Here is a 20,328-nt window from a genome sequence, read left to right on the forward strand (position 1 = left end):
TCTCATGCCAGGATGGGTGTTATTATTCCAGGGCCTGGATGAAGCTCAGTTCGTTTGCTTAGGATGAACACATGATTTGTGGGTCAATTTTCAGGTAATGTGAACTCTACTTACATGTTGTTTATTGCTTGAGAGCTTTATCTCTTAAAAATGAGTTAAACTACTTGGCGCTTTGAGTGGAATGCAGGTCTCAGGTAGCACACTAATACTTCCTTATTTTTTTTAAATTGATAATGGCATAAAGCCATTATGCCATCACATTTGATATAGAGATGTAAGTAATTGAATCACATTACTACTCTTGGATTAGTAATGAATATTGCACATCAATCCTGTGCACACATTTTACAGGTTTGTTTTATCCTATTGATGGTTTCATTTGAACTGTGTTTGGAAATTTAGTTTATTTCTTACTCCATTGTAGATGTTTGTTTTTGTTTTTGTTTTTTTTTTTTTTTTGAGACAGAGTCTCGGTCTGTCACCCATGCTGGAGTGCAGTGGCGTGATCTCAGCTCACTGCAACCTCTGCCTCCTGGGTTCAAGCAGTTCTTCTGCCTCAGCCTCTCGAGTAGCTGGTACTACAGGTGCGTACCACCATGCCCGGCTAATTTTTGTATTTTTAGTAGAGACGGGGTTTAACCATATTGGCCAGGCTGGTCTTGAACTCCTGACCTCGTGATCCGCCCGCCTCAGCCTCCCAAAGTGCTGGGATGACAGGTGTGAGCCACTGAGCCCGTCCCGTTTTTGTATTTTTTAAATACAGTGTTTCAAATTCTTGACTTCTACACAGTAGTCAAGACTGATACTTCTACCCAGTACCCAAATTACTGTACTGCTCTGACAGTAAGTTGTTACAAAACTATTTTCCAAAGGTTGGAACTGATTTCAGGGTTTACATTTAAGCTTTGTTTAACATCTGAAACTGAATTAATGCTAGCATTCAAAACTAGTAAAATCATTATTAGTGATTCATCCTCTATTTGACACTGAACCAGCAGACATTTCCCTTAGCTTTTGGTGACATGGATTAAAGCAAAATGGTTTTGGTGATTTACTATAGTTAATTAGTGATAGACTATAATTAATGCTTAGTGTTTTGAATGAACTTAATTTGCAAATAATGATAATTTAAGATCTGAGTTTGATACAATTTTAAAGGTTGATCGAATACCTAGATTCCTGGTTCTTGGGCCTTCAGAAGGAGAGAATTTCATGTGTTAAGTCCTTATTTGGTCTTATTCAAGGGAGCAAGATTTTTTGTTTGTTTGTAAACACATGCAGTATATCATTTTACGTATTCAAGTACACATAGTATGTTCTCTGGGGAAAGCAGAAAATTGTATTGCATTTCAGCCATGTAATACCCTCACGTTCGTGTATTAAGCTGATCAATAGGGGTATTTATCTCCTTTTGTTGAGCACAGTGTTTTAACGTTTCCAAAGTGTAATTTGTTATTGTTGAAAGTCAACCATGTTACCCTATGCATACAGGCTTTTATATAATATTACACATAAAAACATATGGTATATATTTTTTAAGTAAGCGCTTAATTTTAGAATAGATTTTAAATTTACAGAAAAAGTTTCAAAGATAATACAGAGAATTCTGATATAAACTGTGTCTACTTTCCCTTGTGATTCGCATCTTACCTTACTATAGTACATTGGTTACATCTAATGAACCAGTATTGGTACATTATTGTTAAGTCCATAGTTTATTTGCCCTGACATCCTTTTTCTGTCCCAGGATCCCATCCAGGGCACGTTTCCTTTAGTCCCCGTAGCGCCTCTGATCTGGGACAGTTTCTTAGACTCGCCTTGTTTTTAATGACTTGACAGCTTTGAGGAGCAAAACTGCTTTTCAGGTGTTTTGTAGACTGTCCCTCAGTTGAGAGTTGTCAGATGCTTTTTCATGATTAGTGTAGAGTTACCGGTTTGGGGAGGAAGGCCACCGAGGTAATGTGCCATTTTGTATCAAGGGTCCATGTGATCAGCTTGGCTTATGATGGTTGGTGTTGATCTTGATCACCTGGCCCAGGTAGTGTTTGTCAGGGGACTCCACTGTCAAGTGACTCTTTTCCCTTCTTTCCATACTGCACTCTTTGGAAGGAGGTCATTTAAGGAAGAGGGAGTTCAGCTGTACCTCCTGTAGGGGTTGTATTTGCATTAGTTATTTAGAATTCTATCTGACAGATTTATCTATTCTCCCAAAAGGGACCAAGATTTTCAGTGGGGATAGAAGGCACTGTGGCACAGACAGCCTCTTGGCACTGTTGCGGAGGAGGTGATAGGATAGGATGGTGCCCCAGCATGGGGTTTCCAGAATGTGGTCCTGGGCTGTGGAGAAATGCAAATTCTGGGGAACTGCCTGACTTCCCTAGTGGGATAGGTTGGTCTGGAATTCTTCCTGTTGCACGAGTTCCCCAGGTGATTCTGATACATATTCAAAGTTGAGAGCCTCTGCTGTGGATTAGCACTTGAACCCCAGGTGTGCCGGCCAGGAGTCAGGCCCTCACCTCCATCCTTGCCGTTCACACCTCTTCCCTGCTGGTGGCACCTAGCTCTAAGGCTCCCTGTGTAACCACTCCTCCCACAGTTTTGACCACCTCTTGGATCTCTCCATCTGAGGCTCCCTTTGTATCAACCAAGGGTCTTTGCTTTCTGGATAACTTCATCCTTCGTTTGGTGGGCCCAGAGTTCCAGTGAAGGGAGAAACCAGTTACAGCTGAGAACCCTATCGTGGAAAGGCCAGTCAGGGCCAGAGTAGGGAGGTCCCTAGATGCCAGGCTTCTCTGAAAATGGTTTTGTTACATGTGAGAGAGAGGCAGAGACACCGAGACCCCACGTGGACTGTGTTCAGGTTTGAGCAAATAAAAAATCACCAAAAAATCTTCATAGTTTCTACATGTGTCATGCCTTGCGCTTTGGGACACCCCTAGCTCTTGGGCACATTCCCTGGTTGAAGTGGGAAGGCAGTGGCCTGAAGAAGTTTCTTTGGGATTGGGATCTGGGTGGCCCTCATCCTGCTGCCGCCTGAGGAAGCCCTGGGCTGTGACTGAGCTCATGAAGTGGTCCCGACCCAGTGTCTGAGGAAGGCATTCTCCTCTCATAGATGGGGGCCAGAGTCTGCCGTGAGGCCATGCTGGTGACCCTGCCCGCCCACCCTACTGGGCCTCTGCTGGGCAGCAGGGTCGTGCCCTACCCGGGTGCTGGGAGGTTCGGGCGTGTATGGGAGCGGAGGTATGGACTGGGCAGGCGTTGGCTCAGAAGCTGGCGTGGGGAGGGTCTTGAAGTGGTCATTTTAACTCCTGGCTGACTGACTTCCAGAGAATCTTTTTTTGGGAGGTAGAAGAGTGGCTCACCTTTCTCTTGGGTACAGAAAAAGTCAGAGTTAAGGCCATTAGCCTGTTTCTCTTTCTGGTCACTGCCTTCTCCCTCCTAGTGATGGGACGATTCCAGGCTTGGGTGGAAGGCCAGGTGGGGGGACACTACTTCCTGCTCCACCCTTCCCAAACCATTACACACAGATGAGAGAGACTCTGTTGTATTCATTCACATAGATATAATTTATAATAATGCATTTTGTTTATTAAAAAATGACTGGGCCAGGCAGAGTGGCTCATAGCGGCTCATGCCTGTAATCCCAGCACTTTGGGAGGCTCAGGTGGGAGGATTGCTTGAGCCCAGGAGTTCAAGACCAGCCTGGGCAACGTGGCGAAACCCTGTCTCTACAAGAAATACAAAAAAATGAGCTGGGTATGGTGGCAGGTGCCTGTAGTCCCAGCTACTTAGGAGACTGAGGCAGGAGGATCACTTGAGCCTGGGAGGTGGAGGCTGCAGTGAGCTGTGATCAGGCCACTGTACTCCAGCCTATATGACAGTGAGACCAAAAAAGACTGAATACAGACATGTGCACTGACCCTTTTGAACATTATTTTCTTTTCAATCTCTGCCTCTGTGTTACAGTTTATGTTTTCTCTTTTGTCCTGTGGATTTTTGATACATTTTAAAAATATCTTGTCCTTTTTCTAAGTTTTTGCTTTGACTAATTTAAAGTTGCAAGTGTGGGTTTTGGTGGCTTTGTGTAGATGAATCACTTGACCTGAAAACAAGGACTTTCGCTTTGCTAGAAAATTAAGGACAGAGTTTGTGGAATGGACTGCTCTTGGGTTTTCCTTAGAAGAAGCTTGTGAGAAGCACAGTTTCTGTTCGTAAGAGTGGGCTTAAACCAGGTGATCTCCAAAGATTTCCTTCAACTCTCAAGTTGAAAGAGGCCTTGCTGAGGAAACAGGCAGCTAATGGGCAGAGCATCAAACCAGGGGGGTCTAGGTCCAGGCCCGGGCGCTTCCTGCTGTCAGACTGCCTCCTCACATCAGCAGGCATTCCTGGGATTCACAGCAACAAAAGAGCCCTCTGCTTTGAAAGGGGTTCAGTCTGTCTCTTCTGTAGTCTGGACTCTGGAATCTAGAGATTCGCTGAAGCTCACGTCCCAGGGTCTTGACGTAGTGTGAAGTTCTGAGTGATTTCCTAAAGACGGTGTCCTGAACCATGGGCCTGTGGTGGTGAGTGCATGGAGGATATCTGTGAACTTTGGGGTGGGAAAAAACATCCTTATTTCCACCAGCTTTTCACTGAAATTCAGTATTTCCTTCCTGCATGAATGTAGGTAGCACAGCCCATAGCGTTTACAGTCATCAGAGAAATGGTCACTATTTTCCTGTTACATAATAGTGATGCAGGTGTGTTGAAAGAGTGACTGCTTTTATCATTGCTCTCAAATTATGGTTGTTATTAGCACTGCTGCTACCCTCTCGTTTGGCGTGTTAATAAGGAAATACGTAGATCACTATGTCTCAAGTTTATTTTTAAGTAATATATTAATAACTGTGTTCCATATAGTTGCATAAAATGAAAATCACTTAAAAGCAACCTGAGGCCAGGCGCAGTGGCTCACGCCTGTAATCCTAGCACTTTGGGAGGCCGAGGTGGGTGGATTGCCTGAGCTCAGGAGTTCGAAACCAGCCTGGGCAACACAGTGAAACCCCGTCTCTACTAAAGAATACAAAAGAATTAGCCAGGCGTGGTGGTATGTGCCTGTAGTCCCAGCTACTCAGGAGGCTGAGTCAGGAGAATTGCTTGAACCCAGGAGGCAGAGGTTGCAGTGAGCCGAGATCATGCCACCGCACTCCAGCCTGGGCGACAGAACGAGACTCTGTCTCCAAAAAAAACAAAACAAAACAAAACAAAAGCACCCTGTGAGGAGGAGTCCCTAGCCCTCACCATTCTGCCAAGGGGAGAGCGGGACCTCACCAGGGACCAGGTGTCACTGTGTCCTCTGATGACCGAGCTGCTGGGACCGAGGCTGCTGGCCAGAGACAGTCTACACAGGCATTGCAGAAAAGTAGCTCAATTTTGCTGCCTAACAGAACTCTTTCCAGTCATGCAGTAATGACAAAACACGCCCCAAGTGGGTAAAATGAAAACCTGTTCTCAAAAGAGAATATAGAAAGAATTTTATTTAAATTGGATAAAAGCCTAGTTGTTGTTTTTATAAATTTTATTTAATTAAGTTGTCACAGTGGGAAATATTCAATTTGTTAGTTGAAAAAAATGTAAAATTGTGTTCTGGGATCTGTGATTATTTACTGTTAACAGCAGTGGGGTTGGGGTTGGGTTGTGCATTGGGAACTTAGGGGTTTATAATAACTTCCAGTATCAGGACAGTGTAAATGACTTAAAATCTCTTGTGTGAAAAAGTTTGACTTTCTGATTCTCAGGCGTGTTGTGGCAAAATGGTCCCTGGAGTTTTTGACCCTGTGTTTAAAGAAATATGCTATCAAATAAAAAATAATTTGGCAGAAGAATTGGCTCAGACATTACTTTCATTGTGCCTTCTTGCATGTGGAACTATAAATACCAGCTGCTAGAAGTTCCCTTACGATGATGGACTGCGTGAAGGTACATTCTTAAAGTATTCATGTGTCAATAATAATAGCTGATATTTATTGAGCACTTAATGTGGCTGAGCATTTCATATGTGTTGCCTAATTTAGTCCTCTCTACAACCCCACGAGGCTGCCCTCAGCCCCGTTTAACAGATGAGGTAGCTGAGTTGGAGAAGCTAAGCAATTTGTCCGAGTGCTAGTCCTGGCAGCTTCGCTTTGCAGAGCTCTCACATGGGTGCATTCTGTTTGCACACCTGTGCAATGATCCTTGGTGTGGGCCACAGCCTTGACCCTTCAGCACCTTTGCATCCACACCCTGCAGGTTAAGGAGAGCCTGTGGGCAGACATCCCACATTCTTAATTATTTTAGCCCCACAGCTCGAGTGGAAATGCTTCCTTCTGCAGGGTTGTCTGAGCTCCACATGTTTATCGCCGGCCACCCTCCTAGGACTGCATCCCTGCAGGAGCCTGCAGCCTGCTCTGCTTCAAGGCTCAGCCACAAAGCTGCCTCAAAACCTGATGGCCTGCCTCATCTGACTGAGACAGGTGAGCAGGAGACAGAATGATACTGGTCACTTGGCTCTGGTCTTCCCAGGTGGGGTTTCAGCAGTACCAGGTAAAAAGATCTCAAAGTGCAAACCAAACACACAGCTGCTTTATGGAGACCTAGATTCCTGAGATGTATTTTTCTGGCATTGCTTTTTCTTGGTGTGAATTTACTTTTAAAGATAGAGATAATATACTGACTGTTAAGCATAGTTTTTGAAAAGCGACATGCTTCCTGTAGTCTCACCATCCTGAAAGAGAAACTTTTCATATTTGCAGCTCATCCTTGTAAGTATTTATAACTTTTGTATAATTTTCTGTTCTTCTCACTCTGAATATTTTTTCCACTTTACTAGTTTTTCAAATCCTTTTTTTTCATGTTGTGTGATATCCCATGGAGTTGAAAGCGCCACACTTGCATAAGTAGTGTGCTGATTTGGACATCTAAATTTTTGCTCCTGTAGACAAGGTGCCTGTGTACGTCTCTGGGTACATTTCTCTTCTTCAGTGGAACCATTTTTTTTTTTTAGCGTAAATTCCCTGGAGAGGGATTGCAGAGTTACATGGTATGGACGTCTTTATGGCTCTTGATGCATCTTGCCATAACGCCCTTACAAAGGGTTATGCCAGTTTTCAGTAGTGTGGAAGTATCAATTTCACCCAAACAATACTGCTTTTGAAAGTCAGTGTAAATGGTCCCTCCATAAAGGCATTTTGGATTGATCCATTCTAGAGGACCGTGTCTCAGAGTGATGATAAAACAGTGTCACTGCTGTTTTGAAAACAAATTGACGAGAATTTGTATATACTGTGACTACCATGTCCTTTTAAAACAGGCTGACTCTAAAACGGCCCTTGAATTTCAGGGACTCTGCCAGTAGTGCTCACAGATTTAGCACTCCATCGTGGTCATCCTGAGGCCGGCCCCACGGCCAGTTCTTGGCTTTTCCTTTCGAGCTGGTGGTGCCTTCTTTGAAGGGACTCCCTAATGGCAGATGGAACATTCTCAGCCATGGTATGACTTTTCCCTTTAAGGGTGACTTTAGTTTTTGTTAGACTGTTCTGTGGGGACTTGTTTGGGGCATGATGTCAGTGACAGGGCTGGATTATCGGATTTTTGGTCACTGGCTAAATGAGACAGAGGTAGTGGGTTTTTTTTTTAATTACTAATATATTCCTTAAAGACATTTTCAGAAACAGTTGCAAATATTTTAGATTTTCACACCCGTAACAGGCAGATAGCCTCCCACAGATACAGCTTAGAATAGGGTGTGTGTGTGTGTGTGTGTGTGTGTGTGTGTAAGTCTGTGGAGGTATGTGTATTAGCTGTCTTTCATTATATAAAAAATTAAGAGTCTAGGTAAACCACACCCAAACTCCAGACCCACAGAGACAATAAATATGTGGGTGTAAGCTGCTGAATTTGCAGTGACTTGTTACATGGCAGCAGGTGACGCTTACACTGCACAGGTATGACCAGTTCCTGGTACTCTTGCCCAGACTTTGCTTCCTGCCAAGCAGGACTCCCTGAAATTGCTACCGTGGATAGTAGAAATAGCTTTATACTGTTCCCTTCAAGAGTGTTAAAGGAAACAAAAGAATGAGGGGAGGCACAGGTGGGGCTGAGTGGGGAAGTGGGGCTTGGGAAGCACATTCTGGTAGCAGGAGAGCCCGGGAATGTGGGGACTCCCCACCTGGGAAAGTCTGTGTTCTGCATGGCTCTGGGAGGGCCTGGAAGGTGGGGAGAACCTGATGTATTTCTTTCTCCTTCTCTCACCTCTTTTAGGTTTTCTTTTTCTTCTTCTGTTTAGGAATGGGGCCTTGCTCTGTTGCCCAGGCTGGAGTACAGTGCCGCCATCATGGTTCACTGTGGCCTCGACCTCCTGAGCTCAAGCAATCCTCCCACCTCAGTCACCTGAGTAGCTGAGACTACAGGCATACACCACCCCCAGTAAAGTTTTTAATTTTTGTTGTAGAGATGGAGTCTCACTGTGTTGCCTAGGCTGGTCTCAAACCCCTGGCCTTAAGGGATCCTCCCACCTCAGCCTCCCAAAATGTAGGGATTACAGACTTGAGCCACTGTGCCTGGCCTAGGTTTTCTATTTCTCCACTGCTTTGTATTTGTTGACTTGTCACCTTTCAGGGTAGTCTGTGAGGGAGAATCCTGGCGGGGGCGGGGTCTGCAGGTGAACATCGAACCAGCCCTGGCTCTGTCCCCAGACCTTTCGTTTACTCGGCTATCCCTCCATCTTGTGGGCATGCAGGATTTTCGTTCCCTCCAAACTATTTCCATCTGTAGTGAGTAGTGTTAGTTTGACTTACGAATTAATATTTAAGCCATCAAATTAGTTTAGTAACTGGCTGGAGGCTTCTGGCTCCATCTTCCTGCTGCCTGTGCAGTGTTGGTGAAACTCAGGAGTGAAGAGACACGCTTGGGAGGAATTCTTCTCACCTGAGGACACCTGCCCAGGTGTGTCACACCTACTCGTATGGTCAGCTACGTGTATGGTCAGCCAGCTTCAGGCCCACACACACCAGTGCTGGGTTCCTGGTGCCTGCTTATCTCTCTGGAGCCAGGGAGGCTCCGACCTGGAAGCCTGGACCCCCATCTGTGTTTATCTCATAGATACCATTCCATATTCCCAGGTATATGCTTGTAATGTTATTCATGTCACACATACATGTCATGTCATTGAACCAAATGCAGTTTGCTGTTAATGTAATACTGCTCGTGACATGGCCTACTTGGATGTCTGATATGAGCTTAGAAGCCTAACAGGAAATTCACCTGCAAAATTGGACCCTCCCTATTCCCTTGTTTCCACAATAACCTAGTTAGTATTTTGTGAAAGGTGTTCTTTGTAAGTGTTACATTCTGGTGCACTGATGATACAGTAATTTATTTAGGAATATCTGTTACTTTTTGTGGTTACAGTAGAGGTTGGCAAAGTGGCCCATGGACCAAATCCAGTTCACCTGTTTGGGTGTGAATACAGTTTTATTAGAACCCAGCTGGGCTCATTCATTTCCACAGCATCTGTGGCTGCCCCGTGTTGCAACAGCAGAATTGAGGAATTGTGACTATGTGGCCCACAAAGCCTGAAATATCAGGCCTTTTCCAGAAGAAGAACCGCAGCCCCTAGTGTGCAGCAAGGAACAGAAATCAGGAGAGCTGCATTGGAGTCCCTGCTTTGTCCCTTTATTGGCGTGAGGTTTGAGGTTTCCGTGCCCTCACCTGGGAAAGGAGGAGAAGGATACCCATTGTCTCAGGCGATTGCTAGCATGAAATTGTGTGACATACTGGCTGGTTCCCAGCACTTAATATGCACTAATAAATACTAATTCCTTCCCTCTCTATTACTCACATCCCCGGCTCTCATCCTTAAGTAGTTGCTGTCTTTCTACATGTGAAAAATTTGAGACAAAAAAATGGACATCAGTACGTGTGTTTTCAGAAATGAAGACGTCTCAAGCAGCACTGTCCAGCAGAAATAGAACATAAGCTGCCAGTGTGCACTAGATGTGTAACTTCACCTCTCCCAGTAACCACATGAAAAAGGCTACAAATTTTAAGTCTTCTGTAGTCCAACATAACCAAAATATTTCAACATATACTCAAATAATTGCTAATGCCATTCATTTGCTTTCTTTGCCTGTCTGTAGAGTCCAGTGTGTGTTTGCCCTCACAGCAAGACATAGCTGGACTCGCCACCCCTTGAGTGCTCAGTGGCCGCGTGTGGCCGGTGGCTGTGTTATCAAACAGGTCTCTGATTCTCTGACACCACCTAGGTGTCCCCTAATTTGGTTCAGTTCTGACACTAGCTTCTCAGGGTTCGTGCCGGCCTCACAAGTTTTGAGGGCTAAGTCCCACAAGACCGTCCCCATTTCCGTCACCAGTTGCACGTCCTAAGCCACCTGTACTTCTGATCAACTGGCTGTAAATTGGGGTTCCCATGACCTCACTTCGGGTTCCATAATTTGCCAGGACAACTCACAGAACTCAGAAAGGCACTTTGCTTATTGTCAGTGGTTCCTATAAAGCTAGATTGTCCAATCCGCGGTCCAGGATGGCTTTGAATACGGCCCAACACAAATACTTAAACTTTCTTAAAACATGATGAGTTTTTTTTTGAAATTTTCTTTTTCTCATCAGCTGCAGTTAATGTTAGTGTATTTTATGTGTGGCCCAAGATGATTCTTACAGTGTGTGGCCCAGGGAAGCCAAAAGATTGGACACCCCTGTTTTAAAGGATGCAACTTAGGAACAGCCCAAAGGAAGCAACACATGGGACGAGGGGTGGGAGTCCCCATGCCCCCTGGGAGAGACACCTCCTAGTGCACCATCCCAATGAGTTCATCACGTAGAGGCTCCCCACATCCCATTTTTCAAGAGTTTTTGCAGCCCAGTCTCCTGGCCCCCCCACCCCTCCCAGAGGTTGGGGTGTAGGGGGTGTGGAAAGTTCCCACCCTCTAATCACACGTTTTGTCTTTCTGGCAATGACCAGCTCCCCTCCAGGCTATCTAGGGGCACCCCCCAACCCCACTGGTCACCTCATTAGCATAAGCTCAGGTGTGGTGCACTGGGGCTCTCTATGAATCACTAAGGGCACTCTTGTTGCTCAGTAAATTCCAAGGGCTTTAGGAGCTCCATGCCAGAAACCAGGGACCAAGACCAGAGATCTTTTTTATTATCCACCTGGGCAGCCCTGTCAGCCTGCTGCCCCGCCCCACCCCTCCCCTCCCCATCCCCAGCTGGCTGCGCCCTATTTAAAGCCCTCCTCTCAGTAAAACAGCTGATGCGTGCCTATTTTACATTCTTTTCTACCCTGGGTCTGACTAATCATGACTCTCACTGTGCTGGTAACTCCCCCGTTCTTGCTTCTCAGGAAGCAAATGTAGGAAAAATATAGTAACATTTCTAAGGAAGCTTAGAGATACAAAATGTTTAAATGTAGCACAAAAATTGTGACTCTACTTATAATAACGTACAGAAGAATAACTCCACAGTAGAAGTCAGGCATCCATGGCTGCAGGTTTTCTAAGAAATGGGACGTGTGGGTGACCCACTGCACTGCCCACTGCCCTCTGGAGGGAACCATGGGGTAATGAGAGTCATTGGCCAAGAAGGGCCAGGGGTCCACGCAGCTTCCACCCTGAGGAGCTGCACTGTGCAGTATAGCCAGGCGGCCACAGGAGCCACTGTGGCAGGGAATGCATGTGTCAGTGTGTCAGGCGTGGTCAGTAAAATGAGTGTAGAAGGTAAACCGGAGAAAAACTCAGATTTTAATCCCTCGGAGTAATCTTTGGCCTCTCCTCCTTCCGTGTGTGATGTTTCTTTTTTTTTAATTTTTTGACCTTCTGCTTTTTGATTCGGGATTTTGGAGCCAGAATGCCTTGGCCCCGCCATGAGGTCTGACTTGTGCTGGCCACTTTACCCTTGGTGCCTCCATTTCCTTCACTGGAAAATGGGTGATTGTGCAGAGTAAAGTGAGTCAAACCATTGAGAGTGGTGCCTGGCACACAGCATTATTTAAGTATTTTTGCACTTAATTTCATGTAACATAAAGCACTAATAAGTAAAAAAAAAAAAAAAAGAAAAAGATATATTGCAACAAGAAAAAGGATGGTGCTGTGGACATGGGGTGTGGTTGCTAAAGGAATTTCTAAGAATCAGACTTCAAAAAATTTTAATATTCTGGACAGAATTCCTTTCTACAGAATTCTTTGAACTTTAAGAGCATGATTGAAATTTCTGTTACAGTGTGACTCCAGTTAGAGGTAAACTTAGTGGCTCTATCTAATGCTGAGATCTTTTTAAAGGATGATGTTTGCATCTGGCTTTGATCTTTTGAGAGGTAGATTTATGTGTCCTGATTAAAAAGTACAGTGCTTTTCTTACAACTAAGAAGGCCTGAAACTTACTGTAAGGTTGTGTGTGTGTATGCGAATGTGTGTTTACATAACTGATCATATTTAAAATCATTTTCTTAGAAGTAGAAGGCTATAGAATATCTGTCATTTTTAGAGTGTGTAGATATGCTCTAGAAACAGACCACTGATCTGTAAAATGATCAGGTCAGTGATTCGGATTTGATTCTTGTGTGAATCACAGAGTGCTATATTGCCTAGGATATGGATATCGATATTTAGTAATCTGAATTATTTTTCATTATTTTAAACTTAAAGATCTTTAACAGGTCAAGAAAAATAATACTTCTGAAAATGTATTTCTAGCTCTTTAAAGTATTTCAGATCCAGGAAGTCATTTTGGGTTAGATTAAACAGTTTGGCATTTCAGTTTGCTTATCATTTCAATCTTCAGTGTTTGGCAATTCTGATGTTAATATCACGATTTCTTTTTGTTTGTTTGTTTGTTTTTGGTTTTGTTTTGAGACGGAGTCTCGCTCTGTCGCACAGGCTGGAGTGCAGTGGTGCGATCTCGGCTCACTGCAAGCTCTGCCTCCCGGGTTCACGCCATTCTCCTGCCTCAGCCTCCCGAGTAGCTGGGACTACAGGCGCCCGCCACCATGCCCAGCTACTTTTTTTGTATTTTTAGTAGAGATGGGGTTTCACTCTGTTAGCCAGGATGGTCTCGATCTCCTGACCTTGTGATCCACCCGCCTTGGCCTCCCAAAGTGTTGGGATTACAGGCGTGAGCCACTGCGCCCCACCCAATATCACTATTTCTATCCCCTTTTATATTTTCCAATCTGACTTTCTAGTAAAAAAAACATGAGGGCTGGCGGGGTGGCTCACGTGTGTAATCCCAGCACTTTGGGAGGCTGAGGCAGGTGGATCACCTGAGGTCAGGAGTTCAAGACCAGCCTGACCAACATGGTGAATCCCCGTTTCTATTACAAATATAAAAATTAGCTGGGTGTGGTGGTGGCGCCTGTAATCCCAGCTACTTGGGAGGCTGAGTCAGGAGAATCACTTGAACCCGAGAGGTGAATGTTGCAGTAAGCCGAGATTGGGCCATTGTACTCCAGCCTGGGCGACAAGAGTGGAACTCCCTCTCAAAAACAAAAAGACCTAATTTAGACAAATATTTCAAGAAGTTTCCCATTGTTTCTAATCATGTCACTTAGGTAGAAAGTAATGTTCTTTTCTTATCAATAGAAGGCAGCTTTTTTAAAGCTGATGTTTCTCAAATAGAGGCTATTGAGATTTGCTTTGAGTTCATAAACCTTTCTAGAAAAAGCATGTACCTGGGTTGACCGCTACTGGCAGCTTTTTCTAACCATTGTTTTCTTCTGTCTGAAGTAAAAACCCTCTGGTGTGAAAGCTGCCATTCCTTTGTGAGGCCTGCCCATCACTCAGATCTATATTTTTCTCCGCAGCTGTTCCCAGAAGCTTCCTCAGACTGACTTCCTCCCTCCCAGGGCTGTTCCAGGGCCTCATTTTCCACTCCCTCCCAGACACCCTTCAAAACTGGATATTGTTGTCAAAGTGTCCAGGAACTCTTCAGCTCTGAGTCTTTGAGAACTCAGCTTGTAAGCTGCGTCCTGCCTATGGAACTGCCGATCCTGGCTTAGCCGAGGGCAGTGTCTGAAGGATGGCGGAGGGGGTAGCGTTTGCAGAGGCTGAGAATGCTGTGTTAGCAGTTTCCACCGGTGTCTTCCCAACAGCCTCTCGGAGCCTCCTGGGAACTCTTGATCTCTTTGGCCCTGAATTTGAGAACCACGGATTTATTTAGACTGTTGATTTTTAACTTTCTCAAGGCTCAGCTCATTATTTGTTTATTCCCAAAGGAGAGACTTCTGCCCCATGGAATAAACAGCACTAAGCATCCTTCCCATTTGCCTGTGTTTGGTCAGGATAAGAACCGAGAAAAAGGAAAATGTTCCTTTCTTTGTTCCCAGGGAATGTGGGCATAGCCCTGGGTTTCACTTTAGCCCACCTGATGTCCTGCCTTTTAGATAGCTAATCTAGCCTCACAGATGTGCTTCTCCAGAAGTGGCCGGATCTCTGGTCCTCCTCCCTCCGCAGCCCTGGGGTCAGCCGCATGTTACTGACGCTGGGTTAAACATTGAGCTAGTACTTGCTTGTCACTGTTGGCTCAGCATGCAGTCATTATTGCAGAGGACATGGGAAGAAGTCAATGACAAAAACACTGTGCTTCTGACTTCAGGGAGGCTCAGAGGCGTTAGTGACCTCCTACTAGAGTTTTTCCCCGAAACTCTTCTTTCTGGAATTGACTTCTTCTCCCCTCCCATTTTCACAGTGAGTGCAGCTTCCTTTCATCTGGGAGCCAGAGTCCTCCCTGTCCTTGCCCTGCATCTAGGTCTCCTGGTCCTTCCTTCACAGTGTGTTCCTGGCGACCTCCCACATCATCCCACGTGTCCACATTTTTTTTTTTTTTTTTGAGATGGTCTCCCTTTGTTGCCCAGGCTGGAGTGCAGTGGTGTGATCATGGCTCACTAATGCCTTGAACTCCTGGATTCAAGCAATCCTCCTGCCTCTGCCTCCTTAGTAGCTGGGACTACAGGTATGTAGCACCCCACTCAGCAAATTTTTTTTTTTTTAAATTTTTCTGTAGAGACAGGCCCTCACTGTGTTATCCAGGCTGGTCTGTAACTCCTGGCCTCAAGCCATCCACCTGCCTCAGCCTCCCAAAGTGTTGGAATTACAGGCATGAGCCACCTACCATCTGGCCGTCACTCACCTTTTTGCCAGTGAGTGCCAAGGACACTTTTCTTTAACAAACCGACATCAGCAATTGCATTGTTTCTTGAATCCTCTAACACTGGCTTAGTCCCCCTTGTCCCTCTCCTTTCCAGCCACCCGCTTGAGGCACACCTGTCTTCTCGCCGTCTGGTACACGTGCCGGCCTCCATCAGTCCATGAACCTTTGCTCATGCTGGTTTTTCATCCCCGGAATGCCTCCTTGTTTCCCACATGCTCAGCTCAGGGCCATCGCCACTGCACCTGGAACCTGCTGGGCAGGTAACTTCAGTGTCAGTAGAAAGACCCCATGGTGTCTGGCATCTGTGCTTCATACTTAATGTCTTTCCTTCCCCTTCCCCAATCCTCTGTCAGCACCCAGTACCATAGTATCCCTTTGACACTATGGTTCATTTCTTATATGCTAGAGCATCCTGGTGTATGGATATTTTTTCTTTGGAAGACTTGAAGCAGCAGTCACCCACTCAACAACTATTTGAGCGCCTACTCTGAGCCAGGTGCTATTTCAGGCCCTGGTGATCCTGCGGTGGAAAAGGAGCACCCAAGTGCTTGCTCCCCTGCGCCCGTGTCTGGCAGGCTGCCTGGAGAATCGGTAGTGGTGTGGACTGTTGTCTTTTGTTCTTATGCAGTGTTTTGGGTAGTCCAGCGGTCTTTTCTTTAACTGTTTTTATTTGCCTTAAACAAGACAAAAGCCTCCATTTATAAGAAAGATGTCAGAGGTACCAAAATGAAGTGTGCATCTAGAAGTCCTCATGTGGAAGATGTGGATTTTTCCAGCTATCTTTTTTTTTTTTTTTGAGACGGAGTCTCGCCCTGTTACCCAGGCTGGAGTGCAGTGGCACAATCTTGGCTCACTGCAACCTCTGTCTCCCAGGTTCAAGCAATTCTTATGCCTCAGCTTCCAGAGTAGCTGAGACTACAGGCACGTGCCACCACACCCAGCTAATTTTTGTATTTTTAGTAGAGACAGGTTTTCACCATGTTGGCCAGGCTGGTCTCGAACTCCTGACCTCAAGTTATCCGCCCGCCTCAGTCCTCTAAAGTGCTGGGATTACAGGTGTGAGCTACTGTGCCCGGCCTCCAGCTATCTTAGTAACAGATGTTTTAGGTACCTGAGTCCTCCTCACAGTAGCTGAGCCCTTACAGCAAGCCTTAACTTGGCTGTGTGATGATGGTCTGACTGGTCTGACAGATGCTCAGTATTTTCTGTGTTGGAAAAAATAAAATTGATGTATTGGTCAGAATCTGGTGGCCCTCTCTGTGAATGGACCCCTTGGGCCCTGGTGTGTTGAACCCCTGGAACAATGTGTTTGGGTCCCAGAGTCAGATTTGATCGTCTCAATTTGGGTAGGTGTCCACTGCAGGTCTGGTCATGTGGCTGGGGAAGGCACACACACAGTGAACTCTAGACCTGGCTATCGGGGCCTGTCCACTCTGTGGTGCGGTAGGGAGAGGAGGTGTCAAGTTGTCTGGGGCCTGGATGACGAAATCTGTGTTCCACAAGTACACTCAATTTTTAACTCACGTTTATTTTGTAACTTTTGTGAAGCATTCATTGGACACTGAGTACTGGGTATCATCTATAAAGCCACTTTTCTTTTTGAGTTATGTGTTTAAAGAAATGTGGCTTAATGAGCTGTGTAGATGTACAACTGAAAAAATGCTTTCTAAAATCATTACCAGTCCAGGCACCAGTGGCTTATGCCTGTAATCCCAGTGCAGGAGGGTCATTTGAGGCCAGGAGCCTGAGGCCAGCCTGGGCTGTATAGCAAGGCCCTGTCTCTACAATGATAATAATAATATAATAATAATAATAATTACCAGATGGATTCATGTAGAAATTGAGTCACACCATGGTGTCCGAATACCTTGTCATCTGATGTTAGCTTAACTTTAGTTTTTAAAAAGTAGTAATAAGTGGTATTTGTTGAGGGGTGGTTTTTACGTGTTAGTCGTGTTGTAAGTAATTTGCACTGTGTGTGGCATGTGGGTGCCTAATCAATGAGAATTTGCCTGTTTCTTTGTGGATTTTTAATTTTTCGTGATGGGAAATTTCAAAATTTAAGAATCCTGAATCCTGGTGTGCCTGTCACAGGACATCAGTAGTTAACTCACCTCATTCCCTTCCCTGATCTCTGGGCTCCCTATTAGATTATTCAGATTCCAGGTAGATAGATAATTATTTTTAACCGAAATTTAGTTTTTAAAATTTAACTTCAGATTGATTTTGTTTGAACTTAATCATTTTTCCTCTGACTTGCTTATTTTTTTCAGTTGTCATTGTAGCACCTTGATGTGTTCTTTCTTATCTCCTTTTGGGTTTTAAACATTATTTATGAATTTATGCCTTAACTTAAATTGTCTACAGCTTCTGCTGTAGACAAAGGAGCTGTTTGTTTCATGCAACCTTTCAAGTGAAGAATAATCAGCTAATTACAACTGTTTGAAAATTAGCTTCCTTTTTGTTTGTTTGTTTTTCCTTCCTGCCCTGGGAGCCTGGCTGGCATCACTGGGAGCACCACACCTCCCGGTGTGGTGAGCTTGGGAGCTACCTTGATTCACTTGGATTCTTTTAATGTGTATTTGTGTTTTTGTGCACTAATCAGGCTCATTATTTTCTCATCTGTAAATGAGAAACTTGGAATAGCTGGTCATCAAAAAGTTCCTTTTTGATTTTGTGGTTACCAAACCAAAACAAAGCACCACCACCAACAAAAAAAACAGTGCGAGGGATAATTGTTGACCGTCAGTTGCTTAGGGAGTTAATGACTTCCACCTGGGAAATAATTTGAAAAACTGTCCCCCTTGTATTTTGGTTTGGCCCAATTTGGTGTGGCCTGGAGCATGTCCCTTACTGCAGGCCACCTCTGGGGGTGTGGGTGCGGAGCAGGCCATGCCTGGCTGGGGACCTCCCCTAGGAATCTCAGTGCTCTGCCCTGCCATTCGCTCCCACTTCCTGTACGTTGCTACAGTGTCCTGGGTGGGGACACCCCAACTTCCGTCCCAGCGACAGAAACCGTACATCCTGGGTTTTCTGTAACACTCAGTTTCTTACCTTTTGCCCTTTATTTCTATAAGTCCTCCAAATATCTTAACATTTCAACATCTTCTGGAAGCAGCCAAAGCACGTTTGGGGGAGGGAGTTCAGAACCCCTGTCACCATGCATATACCAGGTGGGCCCATTTGCCTGGGACAGGGTGGCCGCCCTCCAGGGTGTACAGTCACCCAGCTGTGGTTGGGGGCTGCTTCCTGTGCCATGCCATCTGCTAGCCTACCCACCCGTGGAGGGCTCCTGCACGCTGACAGCCTTGGGTTGTCCCCTGGCCTAGCAGGGGACCTCTATGACATTTTGAGCATGATCAGAAAAAGGAACTTGTGGATTTTCTTTTAGGGTTAGCTGGTGAGCAGATGATGCCAGCTAGCAAGCCACCTTCCTCCTCCAGCCAGCCTCCCTCGTTTTAGCTCAGCCATCCCAGCAGGGCTGGACTTAGTCCAGGCTCCGGGCTCCCAGCTCCTGGCTGCAGGGATCTTTAGCAGTCGGACCACACGTGACTATTTGAGGGTACCATAGCCCTCTGGTTTCTTTCCGGTAGTCAGTACTGCTGACCTCACTTTTCAGATAATCTCTGCTCTCCTCTGGCCTTGGGGTTCTTCCTGACCCCTTGGAGCCTCTCTCAGTAAATGGCAACCTCCTAGGGGTTTCATATAGGCAGAATCTAGTATGGGGAGTGGCTTCACAAGAGTGTGAAGGGCTGGACAGCCAAAGGCATCTTCCCCAGAGATCAGAGACTAAGAAAGCTGCCGCTGTCCCTAGGTCTGAAGGGCAAAATGAGGCCTTGAGAGTTCCCAGAGCCTGAGAGCAGGTGCTCTCCTCACTGCTGCTGCCACCGAGCAGGAATTCTGAGCCCACGGCCCTGCGGCTGTCACTGGGCACTCCACCGATGCAGCTGGAACCTTCTACTCTCGTCGCTGCTGCTTTAGGAACCTGCTGTCCCCATAGCCACGAGCCGGGGTGTTGCGGGGGGCAACGCTTTGCCCATCCTCCTGCCTTTTAATGTTGCGCCTGGTTGTGTCTTTGGCAGAACTTAACCAGAATCCAGCTGGCAAGTGTAGCTTTCAGGTACAGAGGAGGGCTGGAGCGGTCCTCACACCAGGAGGCCACATCTTGCACACAGACTCCTGAGAGTGTGGGTGGAATGAAATGACCCAGTGCTCACCACCTGGCACGGCGTGGGTGGAGAGTGGTAGGTGCTGTGCATTTTCTGTATGGATCAATGGAAATGGGATATTGATAATCATGCAGATTATACCCACACACCAAAATGGAAAAACAAAACAAATGAAAAGTTTAACATGACCTGCTTTGGCCAGTGGAAATGACTGTAAATGACTTCAGTTGCAGCTGTTCTCCGGGTAATAGTCTGTGGACACCAACGTGCACAATTCCTATCAAGGTTCTGTGTGTAGAGCCACTGTGGACACTGTGGTTCTCTGGTGCATATGTTGTGGGTGGAGGAGCAGACCACTTGAAGCCCTGGTAGGAACTGTTTGCTCCTGTCAAGCAGGAAACAAACACGTGCATCTTGAAAATGCTGAGCTCCCTTTGCAGTTCTGTGCTCGTATTGAAGAGAGGATCGGTACTGGGGTGACAGCTCACAGGATTCCAGCAGCAGCACCTTGGTTTCGCCTAGCCGTTCAGCCTTTGCCTGTCTTCTTGTCATGGAAAGTTCTTTTGTTTGAGACCTGGACTTTGTGAGTCTCTCCTAGCTCCCTTATTTGCACCTGCCTTTTCTCCTCACCTTCTTCAGCTGTGCTTGGAGGAGCTGCCAAAGTGGCAGTAAAAGAAACCCCATTGAGCTCTGTGAAGTGAGAGAAATTTGTCCTAAGGACAAGATGTCTTGTGAAGGAGATGTTGGCAGGCCTCTGGGACTGGGTCCCAGGCTTAGAGGGGGATTGGGGACCTAGAAAGCCCCCTGCCTCTCAGCTCTATCCCTCTGCACATTACAGACTGGCCGTCCCTATCTCAGCACATGTGGTAGTGACCTTTGCCAACATCCTGGAGGCATGTGTCTCCAGCAGAGGCTGGAGCCTTCAGGATCTGTTCTGTGTTCTAGCCTTCAGGAAAGAGCTGCTTTGGCCCAGTTTGGTCAG

General features: G+C 45.9%; 1 protein-coding gene across 8 annotated transcripts in view; it reads left to right on the plus strand.

Annotated features, from left to right (window-relative positions):
* The window catches only part of NCK2 (NCK adaptor protein 2), a 150,616-nt gene that overhangs the window by 14,185 nt on the left and 116,103 nt on the right, over positions 1-20,328 (plus strand). The window contains exon 1 of one of the 8 annotated variants that reach the window (XM_055378952.2): positions 4,088-4,562. The exons of the other annotated variants lie outside the window; for them this stretch is intronic. The gene's annotated coding sequence lies outside the window, so the exon portion shown is untranslated. Of the gene's footprint in view, positions 1-4,087; positions 4,563-20,328 lie in introns of those variants that run through there. 8 annotated transcript variants of the gene reach the window in all.

The sequence above is a fragment of the Gorilla gorilla genome, chromosome 12 (assembly GCF_029281585.2).
Source record: "Gorilla gorilla gorilla isolate KB3781 chromosome 12, NHGRI_mGorGor1-v2.1_pri, whole genome shotgun sequence".
NCBI classification, from domain to species: Eukaryota; Metazoa; Chordata; class Mammalia; order Primates; family Hominidae; genus Gorilla; species Gorilla gorilla.